Here is a 23,951-nt window from a genome sequence, read left to right on the forward strand (position 1 = left end):
TATGCTCTCTTATCTATCTCTCTCCCCGCCCCCACCTCCCCCACATCACTTCTGTCACTAGGGCGGTGACAGGTGCCCTAATCCCTGGCCCCAGACACACTGTCTCATTCACCTTCCACCAAGTCTCCTGCTTCTGAGCACCACAGTCTCCCATCAATGCTGCCTCCAGAAAGGTCTAAGCTAACAGTCACAGCCAAGCAGGCTTCACCTGCATTAGCTCCTAATCACAGATGGCAGCTGTCACAGGGCCTGGAAAGGCAGCAATAGTTATAGGAGAAACCATGGGTCCAAAGTCTGCAAGGAGACCACACAGTGGCCATGCCCCCAAGCCAGACCCCAGCCTAGGACCCTGCCCAGAGCACTTCTGAGCCAAGAAGGGAAGTGGCATGTGGTGGGAAAGAGAGACCACATGTCAGCTGGAGAAGTCTTCTCCAACCTGAAGATTGGTCTCAGATCCAATTTCATTCTCAATTTCCAAGGAATGTGAGAGGGAGGCCCCACTGCCCACAGGCAACCTGCCAAGAGCTGTGTGTATGTGTGGTAGGTTTGCATCTGTGTGTTTATGTGAAGTTGTGAATCTTCCCTCCTCTGAGCCAAGTGCTCTGGGGTGTCACAATCCCCAGACAAGAGACAAGCAAGAAATGCTCTCTGAAAGTAGGGTGATGGGATGGACCCTGGGAGGGGCTGTTTTGGGAATCCGCCTAGCTTGCTAAAGGCCAGAGCTCTGTGTCCCAAACTGAGAGTCCTGGGGGTGCCAACCTGCCCTATGGAGGCTGCCCTATCCTGTGTCTGTGAACTTCCAAATTTACTGTTGAGTTCTCCCTGCCCACTGGCCGCCAAGCCCAGGGTCTGTTTCCAATACATCTCCTGGGTAGAGAGGAAGAGCCAGAGGGAGAATACATTCGTGGGACTGTGAGAGTGGAGAATCAGGGACCCAATCCTGCTTTAGCTCAATGACCCCATAGGACAGTGTCCAGGGTCTCAATGCTCTCCCCCTCCCAGGAAAGGACAAACTGCTCAGGTGACCCTCTCATCAGGGAGGCTTCCATCTTTTACTATGTCTCTGTCTTTCCCCATTCCTGGTCTATGATGGGCAGCGCAGGATGGCTGAGCCGGGAAAGGAGCTATGTGCCAGGATAATCAATTACCCAGCCATGTGGCTGCTGAAGAGCTGAGAGACGAGTGTTCCCTGTTGGGCCAGATGTACATGTGCAGACACCTGACCTCGTCTGAAGGTGGCTATTCCACTGTCCTCCAGAGCCTCCCTGCCCTGCCCTCCACTTGTCCTCCCAGGATGAACCAACCACATTCTCTCAGTGCCCAAGCCACAAAAGCCACGGAAGAGACAATGAAGGCTGCCTGTTCTTCCTGAGGGAGAAGCAGTTACCTCCTGGCCTCTAAGATCAGGGTGCTAACTCTTAATTACAACAGACAGTTGTCCAGGCAGACAGAGCCCGTAACTCTGCTCCCAGCTCGCAGCTTCTCTGTGGCTGCCGGACTGTATACATGGAGCCCCAGACTCACCTGGCAGGAGGCAGCGAAGGATGAATTATAAGAGGAAACGGGTACTCAGAACAGCAGGAAGAATATGGCTAGACACAAAGAACTTCCTCACTCTTAGGGGTTCCTGTTAAGGACTGATTTTCCTTCCCACCAGGTGGTCCTTGGAGGGCCTGTCCAATAGGGGCTTTAAGTCCCCTACACAAGATAGGGAAGCACTGCCAGTCCTCATTTGTGAGATTTTACTTCTGGGAGGGACTGAGATCCAGGTTTCCTCTGCATCCCCAGAGCTGTGTGGACAGAACGAGTGCCCAGACGCTACCAGCACGACCAGTTCTACATAGAGGGCTGTGAATAGCCGCCTGTGCAGGCATCTATCACAGTCCAGCCTGACCGCCCCCCACCCCCGTCCACAGTTGTGCAGCCTAGGGGGCTGTGGCACTGAGGACAGAGTCTGGATGTGGACTCTGCTGCCCACTAGCAGTGTGACCTTGGGGACATTTACTTCACCTTTCTGAGACTCACTGTTGTCATCTACAAAGGAGGTGAAATATCACAAGCTCTACAACGAGAGGGGCTTTCTGCACCCTTCTCATTTCTTCACAAAGAACATTAAAAAGATGTGCACTCAAGAGTGAAGATTTAATAAAAATTTATAATCTTTGCTACTTCATTAAAGGAAGTCTTAAGTGGAACTGGCATTTATTTATCTATTTATTTATTTAGCAGTTGTGCGATGCAGAAGAATCCATTGGTTAGAACGGTTTGGTGCCCGACCTTGATCCACACTGAGGTACGAGCAGTTCAACCCATTGCTTTAGGACCATCACTGTCAACACGTTAAAAACGGCAAACTAGGGGCGCCTGGGTGGCGCAGTCGGTTAAGCGTCCGACTTCAGCCAGGTCACGATCTCACGGTCCGTGAGTTCGAGCCCCGCGTCAGGCTCTGGGCTGATGGCTCGGAGCCTGGAGCCTGTTTCCGATTCTGTGTCTCCCTCTCTCTCTGCCCCTCCCCCGTTCATGCTCTGTCTCTCTCTGTCCCAAAAATAAATAAAAACGTTGAAAAAAAAAATTAAAAAAAATAAAATAAAATAAAAACGGCAAACTACCTTAGGGTTATTCTGAAAACAGTTTGGACGTTATGGCTCCCCCTGAACAATTCTTGGGGGCTCCCAGGGGTCCACAGATCACTTTGAGAACGGCTGTTCTAGGACATCTCGTGTAATCTTCCCATGGGCCATATCCCTTGTGTGTTACTGTCTCCATTTTCAGATGAGAACCCTGAAACTCAGACAGTTTAAGGAACTTGCCCAGACACAGGCAGAACGTGGCAGGTGTGACCTAAACCTAGGCTATATGACTCCCTGCCACACACATGCCGTTTCGGTTATGCCCTGCAGAACAAGCAACTGTGGGCCATGGACCCAGGGGGTGTTGGGCATCTTCTCTCCACCTCCCCCCTCACCTCTCCTTCCCATACCTTGGGGGCTCACCGTCTTTATCCCCAGGGAAGGCTGAGGACACCTCCCAGCCTCTGCAGGGGTGATGATCTGGCTCTGTTACTGTCTGTTACCCCTGGGTACCTCTGCTACTCTTCCACCAGCAGGAGCTGGGGGCCGGGGTCTCCCTGGGAAGCCCTTGACCCTGGGGGGCTGAGCTAACAATCGCAGGCTCAGCCTTCGCTTCTCCCCTGCCTCCTACAGCAGCAAGTGCAGTTCTCAGCATCAAAGAGCTAATCCAATTTCTCCATTGTGCTTCCCCCATTTGCCTCCTGCAATGCCAGGATTGATCTGGAACCAGGGCAGCCTTATTAAAGTGATGCCTTTTCCTCCTCATGGGAGAGTCAAACTGGGAGAGGGAGCCCTCTTACCTCCCCTCAATTAACTCCAAGTTTCCTGCTAACCCCAATCCCAGCCGCAGCCACCCTGTGTTTCCTGGGGTTTACTTCTAATTTTCCTTGGCTCCTAGTGGTGAGGCTGGATTTCAGCCCCCAGGTCTGCTTCCCCAGGATCTCAGAGCACTTAACCACTAGCCTCTTGTTCATCCTCTATACATTCCTCAGACAGGGTGGAACACAGGAACCCAAAGGTTCTGGCATCTAATCTCAGACCCCCCTCATTGGGCCTGTGACTTTGATCCATGTCAGTTGGTACAATAAGGGATCCATGGCTAACAATGAAAATGGAGAGCCAAGCAGCCCCAAGGAGGATAGGGATAAAGGGGTATGTGTTTACTAAGCATGCTTTTCTCCAAATAAACACAGCAGATGAGAGACAAAGAGGGTGCTCGGGGACCTCTACCACCGGTAGCTCATGCCCTCTCCCCAGAACACCCTCATGCCACCTGTCAGGGTCTCCTCCTCTCCAAGGAGGAGTCAGGGGATATGAAGTTGGGCTAAAGCAGGAAAAGCTAAGGTTAGACATCAGAGAGGAATTCCTTTCTATAAATAGCATAAAAGCTTCTTCCCCAATCACTTCGGGGAACAAGATACTAAAGGATCATGTAGAAAGCAGGGGTGAGCCTCCTTGATTTGGCTGCAGTCACCTCCTACATCTGCAGTGGGCTGTTGGGCCTCGACCCCACTTCGTCTCCCCTCCAGGTCATCTCCTCAGTCGGCCTGGCATGGAGAGGGTTAAGTTTCTCCCCGCCCCACCCCCATCCTCCAGCTAAGAGGCCCCCTTGTCCCATTCCTCCATTCTTTTCAGTTTTCCCCCCCGGCTCCCTACTGCCAAGCTCACAGTTACGTTCAACAGTAAGTATGGAATAATTGTAATGGGTGAATGTCACCTCCAACTGCAATGTTCTCTAATCGCTAAATTCCAGAGCTTCGGCATCAACCCAGTTATGGGAAGCCCTGCCAGGGGTCTCCATGGCCTGAGGACTCCTTGTCCCACCCAGAGGCACCTGGTCCTCACAAATGCCTCAGGGGAGCCTCCCTGACTCGCTGCTCAGCTACTGCCCTACCCTAGTCCCAGACCGTCCAGTGATGAACCCCTTGGGTTTCTCGGTTTCTTTGCAGAGGGAGGAAGTGAAGAAGGTCCCAAGGGCTGAGGGAAATCTGGTCCTGGCCAGGCAGCTATCCTGGGGCTGGGGAGCTCTGGGAGCCCAGTCACCGTGCACCCAGCCATCACAAATGACCCTGGCAACAGAGCTCCATTCTAGGTGTAAAGTGGGGGGACCCAGTAGAGGAGGAGCCCCATGCTCTGACTTTGGGGAGTTCCCAGGCTGATGGAAGATATGTGGTTCTTCTGACCTCCCTTTTTAATCCCTTGTGCTTCTTACAGAACAGGTGCTGAGTCCATCTGAATTGGAAGTGGAAGGAAAAGGAGGAGAGGAGGAAATCAGGAACAATGTGCTCTGGCTCAGACAGTGCTTGGACTCCAGTTGCCCCTCCATGCGAGGGTTGAGTGCTGGGCTCTAAGTCCATGGGGGTCTTGACTTCTCAATCCTGGACTCTCTGAAGAAGAGAAGCAGTCAGATACCAACTAGACACGCACACATGTACACAAGCCTATGTGTTGCTGGGCTTCGGAAGAAAACTCTACCAAAATGGGAACTTGCAGAGGCTTTGGGTGCCGATTATGCCAGCACCCCATTCAGATAAGGCTGTCTGAGGCTGGGGGAAGATTCCCCAAGTGCCCCATCATTTGCTCTACTCCACCCATGATGGTTCTTTCCTCCTCGCTTCAGAGCAGGTGCTCCTGAAGATGCCTAAGCCCTTACAGCAAGTCCCAAGGAAACCCAACACCAGAGAGGGAGAGCTGATTCCATTTCTCCAAAGGATCACTGCCTGATTTTGTAAAAGTCTGCTACCTGATTTTAATTACTGGTTCCCTGCTTATACTCAAAGCACTGATGACACTGAGGACCCCTGACCATGTTGGCCAGTTCCACACTCTAGACAGAGCTGGTGAGAGGGAACTGGGGAGGGGACGCTCACTGGGGAGAAGCTTTGACCAATTAGCTACAGTGGCCTGGAAAGACCCCCAAAGTCTACGATCTGGGTTCGAGACCTTGCTCTTACCTCTTGATGGTGCAAGATTTTAAATCAGTCACATAACTTCTCCGGGCCTTTGCCTCTTTATTATAAAATGTGACCATGATGGCTGCTCTGAGGCCTCTGTGGTACTAAGGCCCGCAGTGATGAGAGACAGAAAAGCTTCATTACAGAAAGGGGAACTGAAGGGGGGAGACTGAAAAAGAAGCAGGCTCGGTGGGTGACGGCAGTGTTGCTTGGTGCCCAGTCGGTACCTTCTGGCTATGCCACTTCTTACACTGCTGGTGAGTGTTGCCTATAGCAAACGCTGAAATCCTGAGGCCCTGGACGAAATGGTCAAAAAAGGGCCTCTTCTGACTTTATGACGGCAGGGCTGTCCTCTTCGTTTCTTGCTCCTGACCCCCAATTTGGGAGCTGCCTGGTGGCACCAAACCCTCTGAGTTTCAGTGACTATTATAACAGAATGAGCAACTCATAGCCTACTTCCCTAAGAATTCAACCTCCCCATCCCTGGCATTCAGTCATATGGTCTCTTGACCAGACAGGTGGGGAAGTCTGTCCTAGTCTGGAAATTATCCAAGGAGGAAGCTTTTAGAACCTCTCTTGCATACCATGTATTTGGGGCGTCCTTCCTGATGTTTAATTTTAGACCCCTTCCTGAAGCTGAGACTTCTTTGTGTTGGGGGGTGGGGGGAGAAGAGGGGCTGGCAGCCAGGTGCTCCCTGCAGCCAACTCGCAATGAGTGGTCAGGTCCCTCTAGGCCCAGATCCAAATATACCCATCACTCTGGCTACTACCCTGAACTATCAGTTCCAGGGATGAAAAGGAAGTACTGCTGAGACAAGTCCTTCCCAGAAATGAAGCTTTGACAAAATACGGCTTCGTCAGGCATAAAAAACTGCCTGAAAGTCAGAGGGAAGAAATGCTGGAACGGCCACAGAAGAAGTTATAGCAGCTCATTCCTTTGACTTTTTAAGATTAACAGAGGTGGAAAGCGTTCCCTCCAGTGGGGAAACCCAAGGAAGAGTCTTGGCTGTGGGCAGCGAAAGGGCTAGGAGGGCCCGTAGGTGACATCATAATGATGGAAAACACTTGCATGGCCTTGACCATGTGGTAGGCGCTGTTTTAAACCCTTGACAGGAATTAATTCATTTAATCCTCACCAAATACAACCTATGTCATAGGTAGGAATTTTACCTCCACTCTACAGATGGGCAGACTGAAAAGCAGAATTCGGTTAACTTGCCCAAAGTCAGGACGAGTGACAAAAGCAGGAGGGACCCAGGCAATCTGGCTAGAGTCACTATACTGGCTCTGTGACTTGACATTTCACTAAACTATACTATCCATCACAGACTCCCCGTTCTCATGAGAACCTAGGACTGGCTTCTCTGACCTAGTGGAGGAAGGATAATCAACTTGTTGCATGTATGATGATTATTCAGGTGCAGAATTTAGGGTTGTATCTGTCCAGTGGGCCCTATTAATTGTTATCATTTATTGAATGCTTACTACCCTGTGGGGTAAGTATTATTACCTCTGATTTACAGATGAAAACCTTTCAGACCTGGTCAAGTCACTCCAATGCACGGTCTTGAACCACCCTGTATGTCCTCCTAACAGCTGTTGCAATTGTGATGAATTATACGTCTGTTTAATTCTGTGTGTCATTCACTCCACTGTAAGTGCCATGAGGGCAGAAACCAGGTCTGTTTTGTTCCCAACTGAATCTCCAGTGCCTAACATACCCCTGGCACAGAGTAGACTCTCAAAAGCTAACAGCTGAATGAATGTAGAAACTGAGGCTCAGGGGCATCTGGCTGGCTCAGTCGGTAGAGCACGTGACTCTTGATCTCAGGGTCGTAAGTTCAAGTGTTGGGTGTAGAGATTACTAAAAAAATGAAAGAGAAAAAAAGAAAAAAGAAACTGATGCTCACAGTAGCCAAGCAATTTGCCTAGGCTGGCTGGAATGCAAAATCCACAAGGGCAGGGACTGTGGTCTGTTCGCTCCTGTATCCACAGTGACTAAAACAATGCACATAGTAGGTGCTCCCCAATAAATATCTGTTGCCCCCCAATAAATATCTATTTAATAAATATTAAATATGAATTAATAAAGGCACACACTTTGCAATTAGGATTATGAACCCAAGCCTGTTGGTTTGCTGCCTCCTATTTTAACCACTACCCTGTACTGAGTGAACACTGTCTATAGTTCCCTTTGGACTGCCACTTCAGTTCTCAAAAATCATCTCCATCAACCTGAACCTTTTGTGTGTGTCGCTCAAGAAAAACAATCCAGCTTCAGCTAGAACTGAGATCAGGAAAGCCCAAATCCCAAAGCCAAGTGAAACAGCATTTCTACCGTCCACAGCTTTTGACTATCCCTGAGGATGTTTCTGTCCAAGGAAGGGGACAACGCGTCGCTCTTCTAGCCCACTGAGCCCCAACGTCCTCCCCCTCCATCCTCACTGTCCCTCCCACACCCTGGATCCCAGACCACCTGCTGCCCCTCAATCTACTCTCCTGAGAGGGCTGCACAGACTCTACAGGGTCAGTGGAGAAAAGAGGAGACTCAGCTGAGAGAGGACAGAGTCCAGGTAGAGGCAATGGGTCCTTCGATATCAGGCTTGCCTGGGGTTGGGGAATACTGGCTGAGGGAGAGGAGGGAAGAGGATTCTCCAGCCACCTCCAAAGCCCACCCACCCCAGTTGTCTGCAGTGCCAGGGACATTCCTGTTACATTTGCCTGGAAGTTGACCGAGGGTGAAAGGGAGAATGACCTCGAGTCTCTTCCTACTAGAGACAGCAAGTCAGGTCTATGTGACTCTGGAAATAGAACACTTATCTCTGCCTTCCCCTTTCTTAGCTTTCCAGAAGCTCCTCAGCTCCTCCTTGGGCAAGGCATGGAGAGTGGGCCTGGGTCAAGCCCACGAGGTCCCCAGAAAAAGCAAGTCCCCCCCAGGGGTGTCCTAGAGGATGAAGCCAGTGATCTAAGTGCCAAGCAGGACAGCGGCTGGCTGCACCAAGGAGAGAAGCCCAGGACTGAGGGTTCAGCTGGCACTAGTCATTCCCAGGGTCATGGGGAAGAGAAGCAGGGTTGGGGCTGGGCTCCCTGGCCCAGGCCTCAACTGGCCTGGTGTGGACCCCTGACGCTGACTCACCTCTGGGGCCCTGACACAGGCTGCAGCTGGCAGTGCCTCCCAGGCCACTGCTCACCAGGCACGTCCCACTGCATCAGAACCACCCTGCCCCTCCCACCTGCCCCTCCGGCCTTGTCTTAGGGGCACAGGACACGGCTCTACTTTTGGCACTTCTGGTGGACACAGAGATGTTTCTAGCAGCCCAAAGTCAGCACTTGTACCTAAGCAGGGGGAGACGACTTAGAAAGATTATGGGCTATCCTTCTCCTCACGGTCACGTCCTCTTGATGAAGTGCCCAGGTTACCAAGAGCTGGACGGCTCAGGTTGAGGATAATTATTACACACGGGGGACCCCCTCAGGGCAGCCGCAGCGGGAGAGGAGGAGGGGCACCCTCCAGCTCTTCAGGTCAGACCTTGGCCCACCTTCCCGTCTCTCTGGGTACACAGAGCCTAGGAGCCTAAGGACTTCCTCATCCCCCTGCCCACCCCATTCCTATCTGGGTCCACCCACCACCCACCCCATCAGGCCTCTGCCGTTGTCTCCCCACTGCAGCGACCCCTCCTGGACCACCGCTTCTGTCCTTGCGCTCCTTTCTGCTGCCACAGGAGAGAGCAGCCAGAACACTTACTTCTCTACCTTACAGTGAAGAGGGGGAGGATGCTGCAGAGGGAGACACAGGGCTTCCGAGACCCTCCCACCCCCACGCCACGGGCTGGGGTGTCCGGGAGGCACTTGTGGAATGTGGGAATGAAAAGGGGGAAAAGAGAATGGGGGAGAGACTGAGATAATGGGGTAGAAGGATAAATCCTCTCTCTTTTTAGTTTAAAAAAAAAAAAAAAGCCCCCGTGTCCTGAGAGAGGTGGGCCTGAACAGAGGCAGGGGAAGGGGCGACCCCAAATCGGGAAGGTAAATGAAGGAGTCCAGAATAGCCGGCTGGGGTTGTCTGCACTTTCTGGGTCTAGGAGCCCAGCCCTGGGGAGGAGGGCTGAAGCAGGGACGGGACGTCCTAGGTCGTGCTGAGTCATGAGATTTGGAGAGAGGCGAGGGGTGCTCCCATCCCCCTCTCGCGTCCCTGTCCCAGTTCCTCTCGACCCTCCCTTCCAGAAAGTCCCTGTAGTCTGTCCCCCCACCCGCTCCCCAGCCAGGGTCTCTGCCTCCAAAGCCCACAGACCCTCCTTCCCCTTCCCACGACGGCGGAGCCGGGGAGCGGGGGGGGGGGGGGGGGTCCCCGAGGCGTAAGGCGGGGGCTAAAGAAGCTGGATTGGAGACGCCCCCGGCGGCCATGGCGGGGGGTAGATGGGGACGTCCAGAAGCGACGGGGTCTCAGAGCCCGAGGGCTCCGGAGACGTCGTCCGGCCGCAGCCCTCCGCACCTCATCCCCCCGAGCCCCAGGGAGGAAAGCTGCTCCCTCCTCCCGCCCCAAACCCGCAGAGCAGCCGGCTCCTCGCCCCTCGGGGCCAGCTTCCCAAAACGAACCCTCCACCTGGACGCGTCCAAACTCCCCCGGAAGGACGGTGCGGGAGCCCGGCCCCCTTTTGGCCCCGAACTTCCCGGACCCCACCCTCCCCCCACCCCCGGGAGCCAGGTCCCACCCCGCGGCCCCTCGGCCCAGGAGCGGAAAACCCGCCCCAGGCAGAGAAACTTTGGAGGGGGAGTCGGTGCCCCCCCACGGGCACGGAGGGGTGGGGGTGGGGGGGGCACGGACTTACCGGGAGCGGCCAAGCAGGAGGGAACCCGGGTCTCCGAAGTGAGGGGGCGGAGGGCTGCGAGGGCGCGGCGCCGGCCACGGTGCAGCAGGGGCGTCCGTTCCCCCGAGGCCCGGAGTCCCCGCTCCGCGCCGGCCCCAACTCGCTCCGAAGTGCCTTTGCCGCAAGACTTGCTGAGCTTAGCAGTCTGCGCCGAGGCGGCGGCGGGAGGCCGCTGATGGCTGGGCGAGCGCGGCGAGCGCTGCAGTGAGGGGAGGAGACGCGGGAGCGCGGGGGGCGGGGCCGGCCGGGCCGGGGCGGGGCGGACCTGCGGGGACTGGTCCCCTCCGCGCCCCCGCCTCCCGCTCAAGGTCACGGCTGCTGCTCCCGGTCGGGGAGAGTCGGACCCAGTGCGGGACGTCATCGTCCCCACCCGCGATGGGCTGTCACCCCTGAGCCAGCTCCCTCTCCCAACCTCCGGAGCCCAACTGCGGCTCAAGGCTCCATTATTGGCCTCAGGAGCCCCCGTAGGCATTTGGGATCTCCGAGCCCCTCTCCCCACGCCGTCCTCCAAGTAAGGCCACCTGGAGGGCAGAGGCTTCTGAGCCTAAAGCGTTGATGTGGAAGAGGGGCATGTTTGGGAGAAGTTACAGGTGGAAAATAGAAGGGGGGGTGGGTGGGAGGAAGCCTGGGGAGGCGGCAAGGAAAATGGGAGGAGGGGGGAGAGTCTGGCAGGAGGTGGAGAGGAAACTCCCATTTATTAAACGACACGGTTTTCTACACATGCTGGTTTCTTAATGCTTAAGACATCCCTTTAAGGTGGGTATCGTGAGCAGTTTGCAATGGAAACGGCCCCTGGATGGTACTTTGGCCGAGAAGCCGCAGCCACACAGTAGGTGGTGACACTGAAGAGCCCGGGGAGAAGAGCCGCAAGTCCGCGGCGGAGCCCTTCCTCGCCTACCGCGGAGACACCAGGGCTGCCCGGGGGCGGGGGGGGGCGGTATGGCCTCAGAAATTGCTTACAGCACAATTTGAATTTCCATTCTGTGAAGTCAACTTTGTAATAGGACAGTAGCACCCTGCCTCTCTCCCTGGATGCCGGGAGAGGCTCCCCGTCAGGATCCAGCCTGACGGATCAACTCACATTTACCCAGTGAAAGACTAGGTGAGAGAGCGGAAGCCAAACGGAGGACTGCAAAGAGGAAATAGGATTTCAAGCTTGGAGGTGGAGAGAAGCAGCGGTGGAGGGCGCTCTTCCAGATCACTTTGCCGATAATACCAAGTAGATCATTGGGGCGCCTGGGTGGCTCAGTCGGTTGAACGCCGGACTTGGGCTCGGGTCATGATCTCCCGATTGGTGAGTTCGAGTCCCGCGTCGGGTTCTGTGCTGACAGCCTGGAGCCTGCTTCGGATTCTGTGTCCCCCTCGCTCTCTGCCCCACCCCTGCTTGTGCTCTGTGTCTGTCTCACTAGGTAGATCGTGGAGACCGCCACCAGCCACCTCGCCTCAAGGGGGCAGTGGCTGTCACCAAAGGGGAGGTCATCCCTGCTCAGCATCTGCAACAAGGGGCAGAGGAGGAAGTGGGGAGTTGAGTCTGAATCTATGCGGGACTAAACCAGACTAGTAACAATCATCCAGCTGCCGCTGGACACTTTCAGAGAGGATTCAGAGAGGATGCTCGGTCCCACCTTAGCCAGGTGTATCCCAGGACTTGTTGCTTCATAAGTCAGAGGGGCTCAGTTTGCTCCTTATGACAATGAATCAGGACATTCATGCAGAGGGAGGCCAGAGAGAGAGCTCCTCACACAGAACCCAGCCAAGCTACCTGGTGCCACTGTCCACCAGTCTCGGGCTTGAGATCAATCTGCTGCCTCCAAGTTCCCCTAAGCACACCTGGGAGCCTGAGGGCAGAGGAAGCGAGCCTGCCTTTCCAGACTACTTAGAGAGTCAACGCTGCAATCAATTTGGTTAAATGAAAAATGTGGTGTCCCTGGCTATGGCCTTAATGTTCTTTTAATTCATCAGGGCCAGCAGTGTCTGGGTTATAAACCCAATCAGGAGCTCAGCATCCCTCCTGCTTATTCCCCCAGGCTTCAGCTGGAAACCGAAAGAATGAGAAAGACACACACACCCGGCCAATTATCAAAACTTTGCTTTTCAACCGTTGGTCCTTGTAAAAAGATGAGCCCTTGGTCGTCTTAGACCACCATCACTGACTTGCCTGCTCTCCCGTAGGGACCATCAAGGTAACTGATCCCTCTGCCTCCATGCCGTATCACTTCACACCCATGAAGGTGGCAGAGGGCTGCCTAACTAATTCCAAGAGTTCTCCAGGGAGAAAGAGTCTGTAACTCCCTGGCTACATGATTTCACCACCTTCCAATGCACAGCGCTGCCTGGACGTTTCCTTTTTCTAGTTTTCCACAGGTAGGAGACAGAACAGAACAGGGAAGACCAGCATCCACGCCATCCCACCTCTCCCCGGGGACCAGAGATGCGGAGTCCCAGCATCCTACCCAACAGGTGGCTTCTCTTCTGCTTAAATAATCCCATTCTGGGTCTCCCTATCTCACGGGTCTGCCAGCCCTTACACTTTCTAACTCTTGGATTGTATTCCCCTTGGTTCTGGTGAAGTCTTTGTCTGCACAAAGCTTTTCAATGCTCTGCTTGTCATCAGAGCAAATAGAAAAGAGCCGGAGACAGGCCAGCCAATCTTACCCGCAGGCCTTGGCCAGCTCCCGTTTCCTGCTTTCTGTTCACACACGTGGAACACAAACACTCACCCCTGAAGCTATAGTTCCCATCCCCCTTTCCCTGCACACATCCATATCCCCCTTCAGGAGTGGTTTCTATTGTTCCTGACAACTAAGCAAACAAGGATTAAACTCTCCACTGAAGTACACCTGCTTTACTGACTGGCATTGAGCAAACAGTTGTAAAAACGTCCGTATATGCAGTGCCTGACACCGAAGGTCTCAGCTTTCGTCTTCTATTCTGATTTTTTTTTTTTAACATTTATTTACTTTTGAGACAGAGAGAGACAGAGCATGAATGGGGGAGGGTCAGAGAGAGGGAGACACAGAATCTGAAACAGGCTCCAGGCTCTGAGCTGTCAGCACAGAGCCCGATGCGGGGCTCGAACTCACGAACCGTGAGATCATGACCTGAGCCGAAGTCGGCCGCTTAACCGACTGAGCCACCCAGGCGCCCCTTCTATTCTGATTTTAAGACTCAAAAGTCGGGGCGCCTGGGTGGCTCAGTCGGTCGGGCGTCCAACTTCAGCTCAGGTCACGATCTCGCGGTCCGTGAGTTCGAACCCTGCGTCGGGCTCTGGGCTGATGGCTCAGAGCCTGGAGTCTGCTTCTTGTTCTGTGTCTCCCTCTCTCTCTGCCCCCCCCCCCCACCCCGTTCATGCTCTGTCTCTCTCTGTCTCAAAAACAAATAAATGTTAAAAAATATTTTTTTAATTAAAAAAAAAGATTTAAAAGTCCACAGAAAATGTTAGTCATGACATGTTTCCCATGTCAGGCAAAATTTTTCTCTTTTGACATTTTTCTGTGAGTTGTAAAAGTCATTTTGGGAAGAAGCACATGTAGCCAGCTGTTGAGTAAGAAACAAAGGATATTAAAGAACGTGTAAGCGATCTGAGTGCATTTGAGGGGCTAGGAATGAATTGAGATTGAGATGAATTGAGATTGGATATACCAATCTCAAATGTATTTTAAATTTTACTTAATATATTTCATACTAAAATCTACTTGACTTTTATGTATCACATGGAAATGTTAATACAGAAGACACTAACTCTAGTTAGATAGAGCAAAAAAATAAAATAAAATAAAATGAAACATGAATAAAGTTAAAAATCATACAGTCCAGGGCAGTGATGGCCACCAACATGATTCTATCCCAGCAAAAATGCCCTCCACCAACAAATAGTCTATGTGTAAGATCACTCTGGAGCTGTGGGTGAAACCAGAATACTTCAGTGTTTCTATTTATCCCAGCTTGGTGTGTGGGGTTGCCCTGGAAAATTTCCCTGAGGCGTAACTCAGCCAGATTTGGGGAATTAGTGACTCTGTGTGTGCGTGTGTGTGTGTGTGTGTGTGTGTGTGTGTCTAATAATATTCAGCCTGGAGTTCTGTGATTTTTAAAATGTAATAATAGTAAAAAATTTTATTTGGAAAGAAAAAATCATACAATCCACGTAATATCTTAGGTTTAAATTTTTAAAAACTGAAGGGAAGCAAAAATAATATAAAAACAGGGAGGGGGACAAAACAGAGACTCTGGAGGGGTCGTGGGATGAGGGATGGGCTAAATGGGGAAGGGGCATTAAGGAATCTACTCCTGAAATCATTGTTGCACTATATGCTAACTAATTTGGATGTAAATTTTAAAAATTAAAAAAAAACAAAACTGGTCTCCAAACAGCCAGTGAAGGCCAGCTCCTCCAGGAAGCTGATTAAGTGGACTATAATTATTTATTCCCCATGCAATGAACAAAACAATACAAAAATTAAAATAAAATGGAGTCAAATAAAACTCTTAAATATAATAGAATGAGGAGGAGGAGGGCAGCAAAGGACTTCCTATCTATAATTTTACACTCCTGGAGGGGAGGCATTTTAAAGTTTCCAGGACCATGTCTGGCATATAAAAGAAATCCACAAATTCACAAATAATAATCTCAGAATTTTATCAGATCCTAGGAACTAATGAATACTATGGGAACTTCATTTTTTACATTCTTCTATCTCCTAATTTGTCTGAAAATGATTTTTTCCTTCTCAAATACAAAGGGAATAACTTTTTTAAGTTTATTTATTTTGAGAGAGAGAAAAAGCATGAGTGGGGGAGGGGCAGAGAGAGAGGGAGGAGAGAGCGAGAATCCCAAGCAGGCCCTGCACCAGCAACGCAGAGGCCAATGCAGGGCTCGAGCTCACGAACCGTGAGATCATGACCTAAGTCCAAGTCAAACACTTAACCAACTGAGCCACCCAGGCGCCCCAAAGGGGATAATGATTTTAAACACCGGAGCAGACTATTCCTCCTTCCTCAGTGAAGCATGGGTCACACACAGCCTTATGTTCCAGGTAAGTTAGTTACTCTGAGTGTTATTTTTCACTCTTCTAGCAGAGGAGATGGTTCTTCTGGATTATTCTGCCCAATGTCAAAACTGCCCCCTTCCCCAACTACTTCCCCTTACGCTCTTAAGTGAGTCCCCAAATAAGAGGGAGATGGTGTATGCAGAGAGGGGGTTGCTTTCTGGAATGCGAAGAACCAGGGGCTCAGAACTAGAAATCACACAAGGGTAGGAGGTCTTTTCTTTCCAGAGGGTGAACACGGGAGCCACCTGGGTGGCTCAGTCACTTAAGCGACTTGGGCTCAGATCATGATCTCAAAGTTCATGAGTTTGAGCCCCATGTCGGGCTCTCTGCTGTCAGCGCAGAGCCTGCTTGGGATCCTCTCCCTCTCTTTGCCCCTCCTCCACTTGCACACTCACTCTCTCACTCTCAAAAACAAACATTAAAAAAAAAAAAATAAAGCTCTCCATCATTGGGACACCGGTCTGGTTCAGTAGGTAGAGCATGTGACTCTTCAACTTGGGGTTGAGTTTGAGCCCCATGTTGGGGGTAGAGTTTACTTTGAAGAAAAAAACAATTTAAAAATAAAGCTACCCATCATCGAAGGGATGAAAACAAGTCAGTTAAAACACTTTCTGATTAATTAATCCTGGCCCTGTAATATCCCCGTGTCCATTAAAACCCTCCATAAATTGAGGTCGTATCACAGACCTGCCCCCTGGGATGTGCCCTAGCTGTGGGAGGTAAGCACCGGAAGCCAGAGCAGAGGACATCTAGGGAAGAAGGTCTAGGATTGATATACTCTTTGTCTGGGTGTCCCAGGGCCATCCGCCACCCTTCTCTTGGTCTTAGGTGCAAATCTGGAGCAAAATCTCTTGAACTACGGAATCATTCACGTGCTCATCCTCTATATGGTCAATAAAATTTTACCACCACCAAGGTTACTGTCTGCCAGGAGCCCTGCTGGGGCCGGGCAACACAGAGGTAAGTATCAAGGGAGTTCAGAGCCTAGTTCAGGAAGACAGATATGGAAATACCCAGCCACGAGGCGGGGCATGAGACGTGTGCCCCAACAAAAAAGTGAAAGGTACATGGGGACCTGAAAGAGCCACTGACTCAACCTGGTAGGAGGGCAAGAAATAATGGCAGGTTTCCCTGATAGAATAACCTTCAGCTGCCTTCAGAGAAAGGACTAGTTGTCCCGGGAGGCGATTTAGAGAAAGGCACTCCAGGCAGAGACAATAGTAGCAGGTTAAAGAAGGTACTGCACCCACTGAAGATCTTGAAAGTTGGAGTCAGAGAGTTTTGTGACCTTGGGCAGGCTTCTTAACCTCTCGAAAGCCTCAATTTCTTTAGCCATTGGAGAATTGACCACCTACCTTAAGGCATTGTTGTTGTAAAAATTAGATAATGTAAGGGGTGCCTGGGTGGCTCAGTCGGTTAAGCGTCCGACTTCAGCTCAGGTCATGATCTTGCGGTTCACGAGTTCGAACCCTGCATTGGGCTCTGTGCTGACAGCTCAGAGTCTGGAGCCTGCTTCGAATTCTGTGTCTCCCTCTCTCTCTGCCCCTCTCCCGCTTGTGCTCTCTCTCTCTCCTTCAAAAATAAACATCAAAAAAATGTTAATTAAATAATGTAATGTTTGTAACACCAAGCAAGGCCTTGATAAAAAGGTAGCTACTATTATTATGCTTAGGGAAACGAAAATAGCTCCACAGGAGCTACAGAGTAGGGTGGGTTTGGGGAGTAGTAAAAGATCAGAGGGGCAAAAGTAACATCATGTTGGGACCGGCTGCCCAGGATGTCTGGATTTTCTTCAGAAGGAATGGACACCATCGAAGGAACACAAGAAGTGCATCAGTTTTATGTTTTAGAAAAACCACTCACACAGGGAGTTGGGTTAGAGGTCCTGTAAGGTGTCTTTCCCTGCTGGCTCCTCAAAGAGGCTGTATGTGTAGTGCTTACCATTTTGGCTTCTGCAGCAGCCCAGGTTGGGTTCCAATCTCAACTCACCATGACCTCACAAGCCCTCAGGCAAGTTAGGTCACTTCAGAGAAATGTGGCAAGGATTAACGGAGGTGATACAGTTCCTGGCACAGTGCCTGACACCTAGTAAGTACTCAGCAGTAATTATGGTTTCTGGCTCTAGGAGGCAGCAAGAGAATTCTCATTTGCCCCAGAACACTTGAGTAACTTTCCCAAGGAAACTCACGAAGCCCAGAAGTCAGGGGCTAACTGCCAGCCTGCTCATGCTTAGCCTATGGCCTGGGAAGGTTCAAAAAGGACTGAACACCCTGAGCCAGATCCTGGCCCCCTAGGGCACTGTATTATGTATCAGCTTCTGCCTGGACAGAAGACAGCTCTGTGTGCGTGCAGCTGAGCCCCACAAAGGACACAGGCCTGTTGGGTCTTTTGTCTGGGTTACGAGGCACTGACCAGGAGCTTCAGGCACCACAAGAACAGCTTAACCTGGGCCAGGCCCACCTGATGCTGTGGTTTCCTCTTCCCAGTCAGGCCAGTCACCCAGAGACTTTCCATAATTTTGCCTATGCAAGTTTCATCACTAAAGGTCTTGGTTTTCTAAATTTTTTTTTTAAGGTTTATTCATTTCTCAGAGACAGAAACACAGAGCGTGAGTGGGGGCGGGGGGGGGTTGGCAAGAGCGAGAGAGAGGGAGACCTAGAATCTGAAACAGGCTCCAGGCTCTGAGCTGCCTGCAGAGCCTGAGGCGGGGCTCGAACTCATGGACCGTGAGATCATGACCTGAGCCAAAGACGGCCGCTTAACCGACTGAGCCACCCAGGCGCCCCGAAAGGTCTTGGCTTTCTTGTGCTGACTTGGTTCTTGTTGCCAGGAACACAGCAAATCTGCCTGGCCTCAGTCCCATTTAGCTAATGGGGGGTGAAGGTGTACATGTGGGGTGGGGAGCTGAGTGGAACTGCCATCACCCCCAGGAAACTCCTGAGGGCAGGGTCCCTGCACACAGGCCTGTGTGTCCACGCCCTGAGGCGGCAGATACCAGGATGTTAGTGAGGCAGCTGAATACCCAAACCAGCTTAGGAAAGAGAAGAATGTTCACTCACTTCTCTAAAAATAAGGTTCCTATAAGCCTCACCAGCCTCACCCTACTGATGGTGGGAAGGAGAAAACCCACAGCTTTTAAGGGCATCAGAATTTTTTTTTTAATGTTTTATTTTTGAGAGAGAGAGAGAGCAGGGGAGGGGTGGAGAGATAGGGAGACAGAGAATCCCAAGCAGGCTCTGCGCTGGCAGCACAGAGCCCGACAATGGGGCTCAAACCCACAACGTGAGATCGCGACCTGAGCCGAAATCAAGAGTTGGATGCTCAACCGACTGAGCCAACCAGGTGCCCCAGGCATCGGAAGCTTTGTTGGTGAGTTTTTAGGAATGGCTTATTGCTTTGGAGAGCCACACATCCCAAAGGCTAGACTCAAGGGTACTCAGAGGCCTTCCATCTTTTTATGGGTCCAGATCCTGGAAACAGACTGTCTGGGTTTGAATCCTGGTTCCTCTGTGTACCAGCTTGATGGCCCTCAGTCTTAACCACTCTAAATTCCAGTTTCTCATCTGTAAAATGGGTATGATAGTACCAACCTTACTGGGTGTTATAAAGATTAAATGGGTGAATACATGCAAAGCATGTATGTGCCTGGCACATAATGAGGGTTGTGATGGTTTTTATTTCTCTTCATTATACATGGCATTTCTTTGCCTGAAATGCCTTCTTCCTCAGCCTGGCCTAGTCAAACATCTTGTTCTGGCACCCTGTGGGTCCCTTGCAGATGCTAAGCAGACACAAGGGGACCATTTCCCTGATTCTTCTCCATTCATGCAAGCTGAGAGTTGTATCCAAGGGTCCCACTCTGAGGCAAGTCCTGTTCCTACTTAGACACTGGAACGATTTGCTGTTCACGTCTGTCTGACTCACCTTAGGTGGTACTTTACGTAGCTGCTGTCAAACCAAATTCAAGGAGTGGGGGAGGAGGGATCACTGTCCTTGGGGATCTTGTAAACCAGTCTTAATTTTAAATGCACCAGGCCTTCATCCTGAGCAAGGCCACGTGGCCAGTTTGGCAGTGCTGTAGTTCAAGCGCCAATCAAATGTTCACCTTTCTGAAGCCTTGCTCTTCTCTGGCTCTATCACAATGGTGCATGCCCACTAGAGAAAATAGATCCCTTCTACACACAGATCCTTCCTACACTAAACTTGGAGCTCCTTGGGTGCAGTGTCCATGTTCTATGCCTCCTCAGTCTGTAAAACCTAGTGCAGGGCTGAAAATATAGGAGGCACTTGATATGCTGGGCACATAACTGGGATCACCAACAGTTTAGAATTTTGCTCTGCCTCAGGTGGAATGAGGTCCCAAAGCCTGAGCTTCACTCTTTTATTTACTTTTGAGAGAGAGAGACAGAGAAAGAGCAGGGGAGGGGCGGAGAGAGGGAGAGAATCCCAAGCAGGTTCCGCACTGTCAGAATGGAGACTGATGTGGGGCTCAAACTCACAAAACCGTCAGATCATGACCTGAGTCGAGACCAATCGTCAGACACTTAACCCACTGAGCCACCCAGGTACCCCCTGGGCTTCAATCTTAAATCTACAACTCAGTCTCTTCCTAAATAGCAAGTTCGATAAAGAACTGACCTTTGTAAGGGGGGTTAACATTGCATTAGTCTGCATCTGAGGAGGGCAGGTTATAACGAAGCAAAGGAATGGAAAATGATCTCAGCTGTCTAAGCCTATCACTGCCTCCTATGTGAGTACCGGCCCAGCTCTGGGAAGCAGGGAGGAAAGGAGCCCACACCTGGTCCTCTGCTGCCCTCTTGTGTTGATTATTAAGAAGTTCCTGCAGGCTTGTCCTGCAGGGCCTGGAAAACACCCACTATCCTGTATCTCATGCCACCCCACCCCATGGCTGCAGTGTATTTGAGGATTAAAACTAGAAGCGAGAAAGAGAACTGTGCCTGCCATTAGTTCAGACTAGGAAACAGACCACTGTCTTCCTAGGCAAAAAAGCCATAGCCTCGAAAATAGCTTTCCCCTTTAGGAACCCTGAATGTCCCTCCTTCAAAGAGATCTTCAAAGGATCTCTTGTGGAGCAAGAGAAACACTGACGTGCTTCCTATTTCAAATTCTAAAGCTAGCAATTAAGGGCGTGATTTTGCATCAAAATTCTAGCCACCCACCCACGCTCAGGGCAGTATCACCTCATTTGTGTTAGCAGGGTTAAATAATCTGTGTAAAAGCCCTGTGAATAATATCTGGCAGTTAGTGCTATATAAGCATTTAAAAAAGAACTCAACAATGTGGCAGAGGTCACAGCACAGTGGAAAAACATGACCCATGTATTACTAACTGGACATGGATTTGAGGTCTGGATCAGCAACTGGCTACAAGCCTCATACAAATTCTATCCGTATCTCAGTTCAAGTCCTGGACCCCTAATACCAGCCTCCTCGGTACTGTCTATAACCATCTAGCAAAGAAAATGATCAGTTCCCACATCTGCTTCCCTGAAGACCCAGCCCCTGTGGATTCAGAGGAAGCTGAGTATACATGTTGGTTTTGTTATGGTCCCTTCTCCAGTGATGGTGGCTCTGGGGGAAAGAAACTAACAGGTTTCCAGTCAGCTCACCTCAGTCCTCTGATTGGGGCTGGCCTTTCCCTGTGGTTGTCCCTTACACTGTAATTGCTGCACCAAGGGACTTTGTTCCTAACTCTGCCTTTCCCTTTTTCCTTCGGGCTTATAAACCTATTCAAGAAACAGGGAAGGTGGTGTGCAAGAAAGGACCGGGGCCTTATAGTAAAGATTGCCTAAACTCACTTGTTGCCCTCCTGGCCAATCTAAACAGGACAAACCCACATCCAGGCAGGAAGATCCATGGCATTTATGGAAACCAAGTAGTGCTCTCTGGTGGTCATGCCTGGAGTGGCAGCCAAAGTTGCCGTTAGTAGTGGTTGGGGCAACGTGTGTCAGAGGTAAGACTGGAGTCTGAGAGCTTTCAAATCCAGGCCCACTGTCTTATTCCTTCTTCAAACCCTCTTCTCCTTTGCTTTCTGGATACCACTTCCCTTGGATTCAGCTAAGTAGCCCCACTCTAAGCTGTCCTCTCTTGTTCCTTGAAGCTCAGTGGGGTGGCAGTGGAATGGAGCAGCAATGAAGAGAACACCGAAACAGGCTGGGCACTCCCATCCACCATGATCTCTGCCAGATCATCTTCCAAGGCATGTATACAAGAGAAAGGCCTGTGCCCAGGACCTGCCTCCCCCTGTGAAACTGCCCAAGGATACACAGAGCTATCTGGTAGGGCCAGCACTGTTACAGAACATATGTTATTGATCACTCAGTGTCTGTAGGGAAAAGGAAATGTTGGGGCATTTCTGCCTATTCGGGGGTGGCCATTTCAAGGCCAACAATGGCTGCTGGATTTCAAGTCATATCTAGGAAATAAAAGTCTCTCACAATCAGGGCTACAAAGACCCACTGGGGACTATAACCCTAGGTCACATTTGCACACTCCTCTACTGTGTGGGAACGAGGGAAAGGTGGGGGCCGGGACAGGGGGTGAAGCAGGGTAACCAACCCCAAGAGCCAATATGCTGAGTCCTTTGAGACCCCAAAAGCCTTAGACTAAGAACCAACAAACCACACTGATGGATTGCTTCTTCCTTAGAATATGGAGGCCAGAATAGTCTCATCACATTCCAAAGTCCACTCCTCCTAGGACTGACCATCTCTTTAGTTTTCACACCTGTGAAATGCGGATACTTGCTGCCTACGTCACCCTGAGGAAGAGTGACCATGACAGGTAATCAGTCACTTACATTAAAGAACAAAATTCTGACTCTTGGTTATCAGTTCAGGTTTTGATCTCAGGGTCATGAGTTCAAGTCCTGTGTGGGGCTCCCTGCCCAGCAGAGTCTACTTTTAGAAAGTCTTGCAAGAGCTGGACCAAGGGACTTCATAGTAGACAATCCTAGACCAACTCTAGCTTTTGCTAAACTTGACATTCATTCTGTAAAAGGCACTGATGGTCTTGGCCTGTGGGATCCTGGGAATCTGCTCTCTTCTCATCACCTGTAGAGCAGTATTTGTTCCTAATTATATACTTGCTAATTTGTTGATTATGTTTTAATTATTACATAAACCTACGAATTGTGCAAAAATAATCTGTATAAAAACTAGATTGGGGAGGTAGGTGCCTGGATGGCTCAGTTAAGCGTCTGGCTCTTGGTTTTAGCTCAGGTTACGATCTCATGGTTCATGGGTTCGAGACCCACATTGGGCTCTGTGCTGATAGCACAGAGTGTGCTTGGGATTCTGTCTCCCTCTCTCTCTCTCTGCCCCTCCCACGCTTGCTATCTAGCTTTCCAAAAAATAAACTTAAAAATTAAGTTAAAAAACAAAAACAAAACTAGACTGGGGGAGGCTGATTGTCTCAGTCAGTAGAGTTCATGACTTGATCTCGGGGTTGTGAGTTTGAGCCCCATGTTGGCTGTAGATTACTTAAAAAAAAAAAAAAGCTGTTGAGCTGTTTACAAAACTTGCTATTAAACTAGGTATACTTGAAACTATAAATACAGACTGGAGGAAAAAAATACAGACTGGAGAAGAGTAAATTATCTAGAATTCTCCAGTCCCAATTCCTTCACAATGTCTAAATTCTTTATGCATTTAGGAAGAAGTCCAAGCTGGGGCACCTGGCTGGCTCACTCAGTAGAGCATGCCACTCTTGATCTTACTAGGGCTGTGAGTTTGAGCCCCATGTTGAGGGGTAGAGTTTACTTTAAAAAAAAAAAAAAAAAAATTCCAAGCTAAAAATCGTAGGTAATGCATCATGACTATTGTGAATGAAGGTCCTTGCCTAATTGTCCTCTATTAACTGAACGTACAACAAGCTAACTTAAAGGTACAACTTTTCATACTTAACTTTTTGATTGTCAAACTACTTGTCCCAATCATATATAAAAGGGGCTTTCTTTTAAATTCCTGCTAGAATTTTGGTCCGTGAGAAAACACTGGCATGGGCCGACACAAGGAGTCAGTGCTTAAAGCTGCACTCCTCGCGAACTTCTTGTTGGGTAAGTTTTCCAGGAGCTAGGGGTGTAGGTGTGTGGGGGGGGGGGGGGGCGCGCACGCGTGTGTGTTGTTTTTGTGGGAGAGGGTGTCTGTGGGCATTTATTTTAGAGTAAATAACTTGTTTCCTTAGAAAGGCAACTTTTTAATTTCTCTATTTTTCCATCCCAGGGGAAACAGAAAGAATAGTCCTTTGGCCTCCACTCACCTGGAACAGATCAAATGACATCACAATTCCATCCCTCCATCGCAATGCAGCAGGTTATCCTGAAAATAAAAGACATCCAAACTCACCATGTCCCAGCCCTTCATCCTGTACAATTAACCCAGAGCCAAAACAGGGAGCTGGATGATCACTGGCTGGCTTTAAACATTCCATTAACACTGATAAAAATGTAAAGATGTGTTCCTATGTAAGCAATCGTGAAACATGAAAACTTGTT

The 23,951-nt window shown here is 50.4% G+C and overlaps 1 protein-coding gene and 1 long non-coding RNA gene across 3 annotated transcripts in view; one reads left to right on the forward strand and one right to left on the reverse strand.

The window, feature by feature from the left end:
* The window catches only part of SYT2 (synaptotagmin 2), a 106,058-nt gene extending 95,471 nt beyond the window's left edge, over nucleotides 1-10,587 (reverse strand). The window contains exon 1 of one of the 2 annotated variants that reach the window (XM_058700054.1): nucleotides 10,351-10,587. The gene's annotated coding sequence lies outside the window, so the exon portion shown is untranslated. Of the gene's footprint in view, nucleotides 1-10,117; nucleotides 10,153-10,350 lie in introns of those variants that run through there. The other variant, XM_058700058.1, reaches the window with a different exon arrangement.
* Nucleotides 10,588-17,444: 6,857 nt separating this feature from the next.
* Nucleotides 17,445-23,801, forward strand: LOC131496252 (uncharacterized). The gene is made up of 3 exons (XR_009254397.1): nucleotides 17,445-17,525; nucleotides 21,558-21,735; nucleotides 23,680-23,801. It is a non-coding gene; the product is annotated as an uncharacterized LOC131496252 (long non-coding RNA).
* Nucleotides 23,802-23,951: the final 150 nt, after the last annotated feature.

Source organism: Neofelis nebulosa, chromosome 15 (genome assembly GCF_028018385.1).
Source record: "Neofelis nebulosa isolate mNeoNeb1 chromosome 15, mNeoNeb1.pri, whole genome shotgun sequence".
NCBI classification, from domain to species: Eukaryota; Metazoa; Chordata; class Mammalia; order Carnivora; family Felidae; genus Neofelis; species Neofelis nebulosa.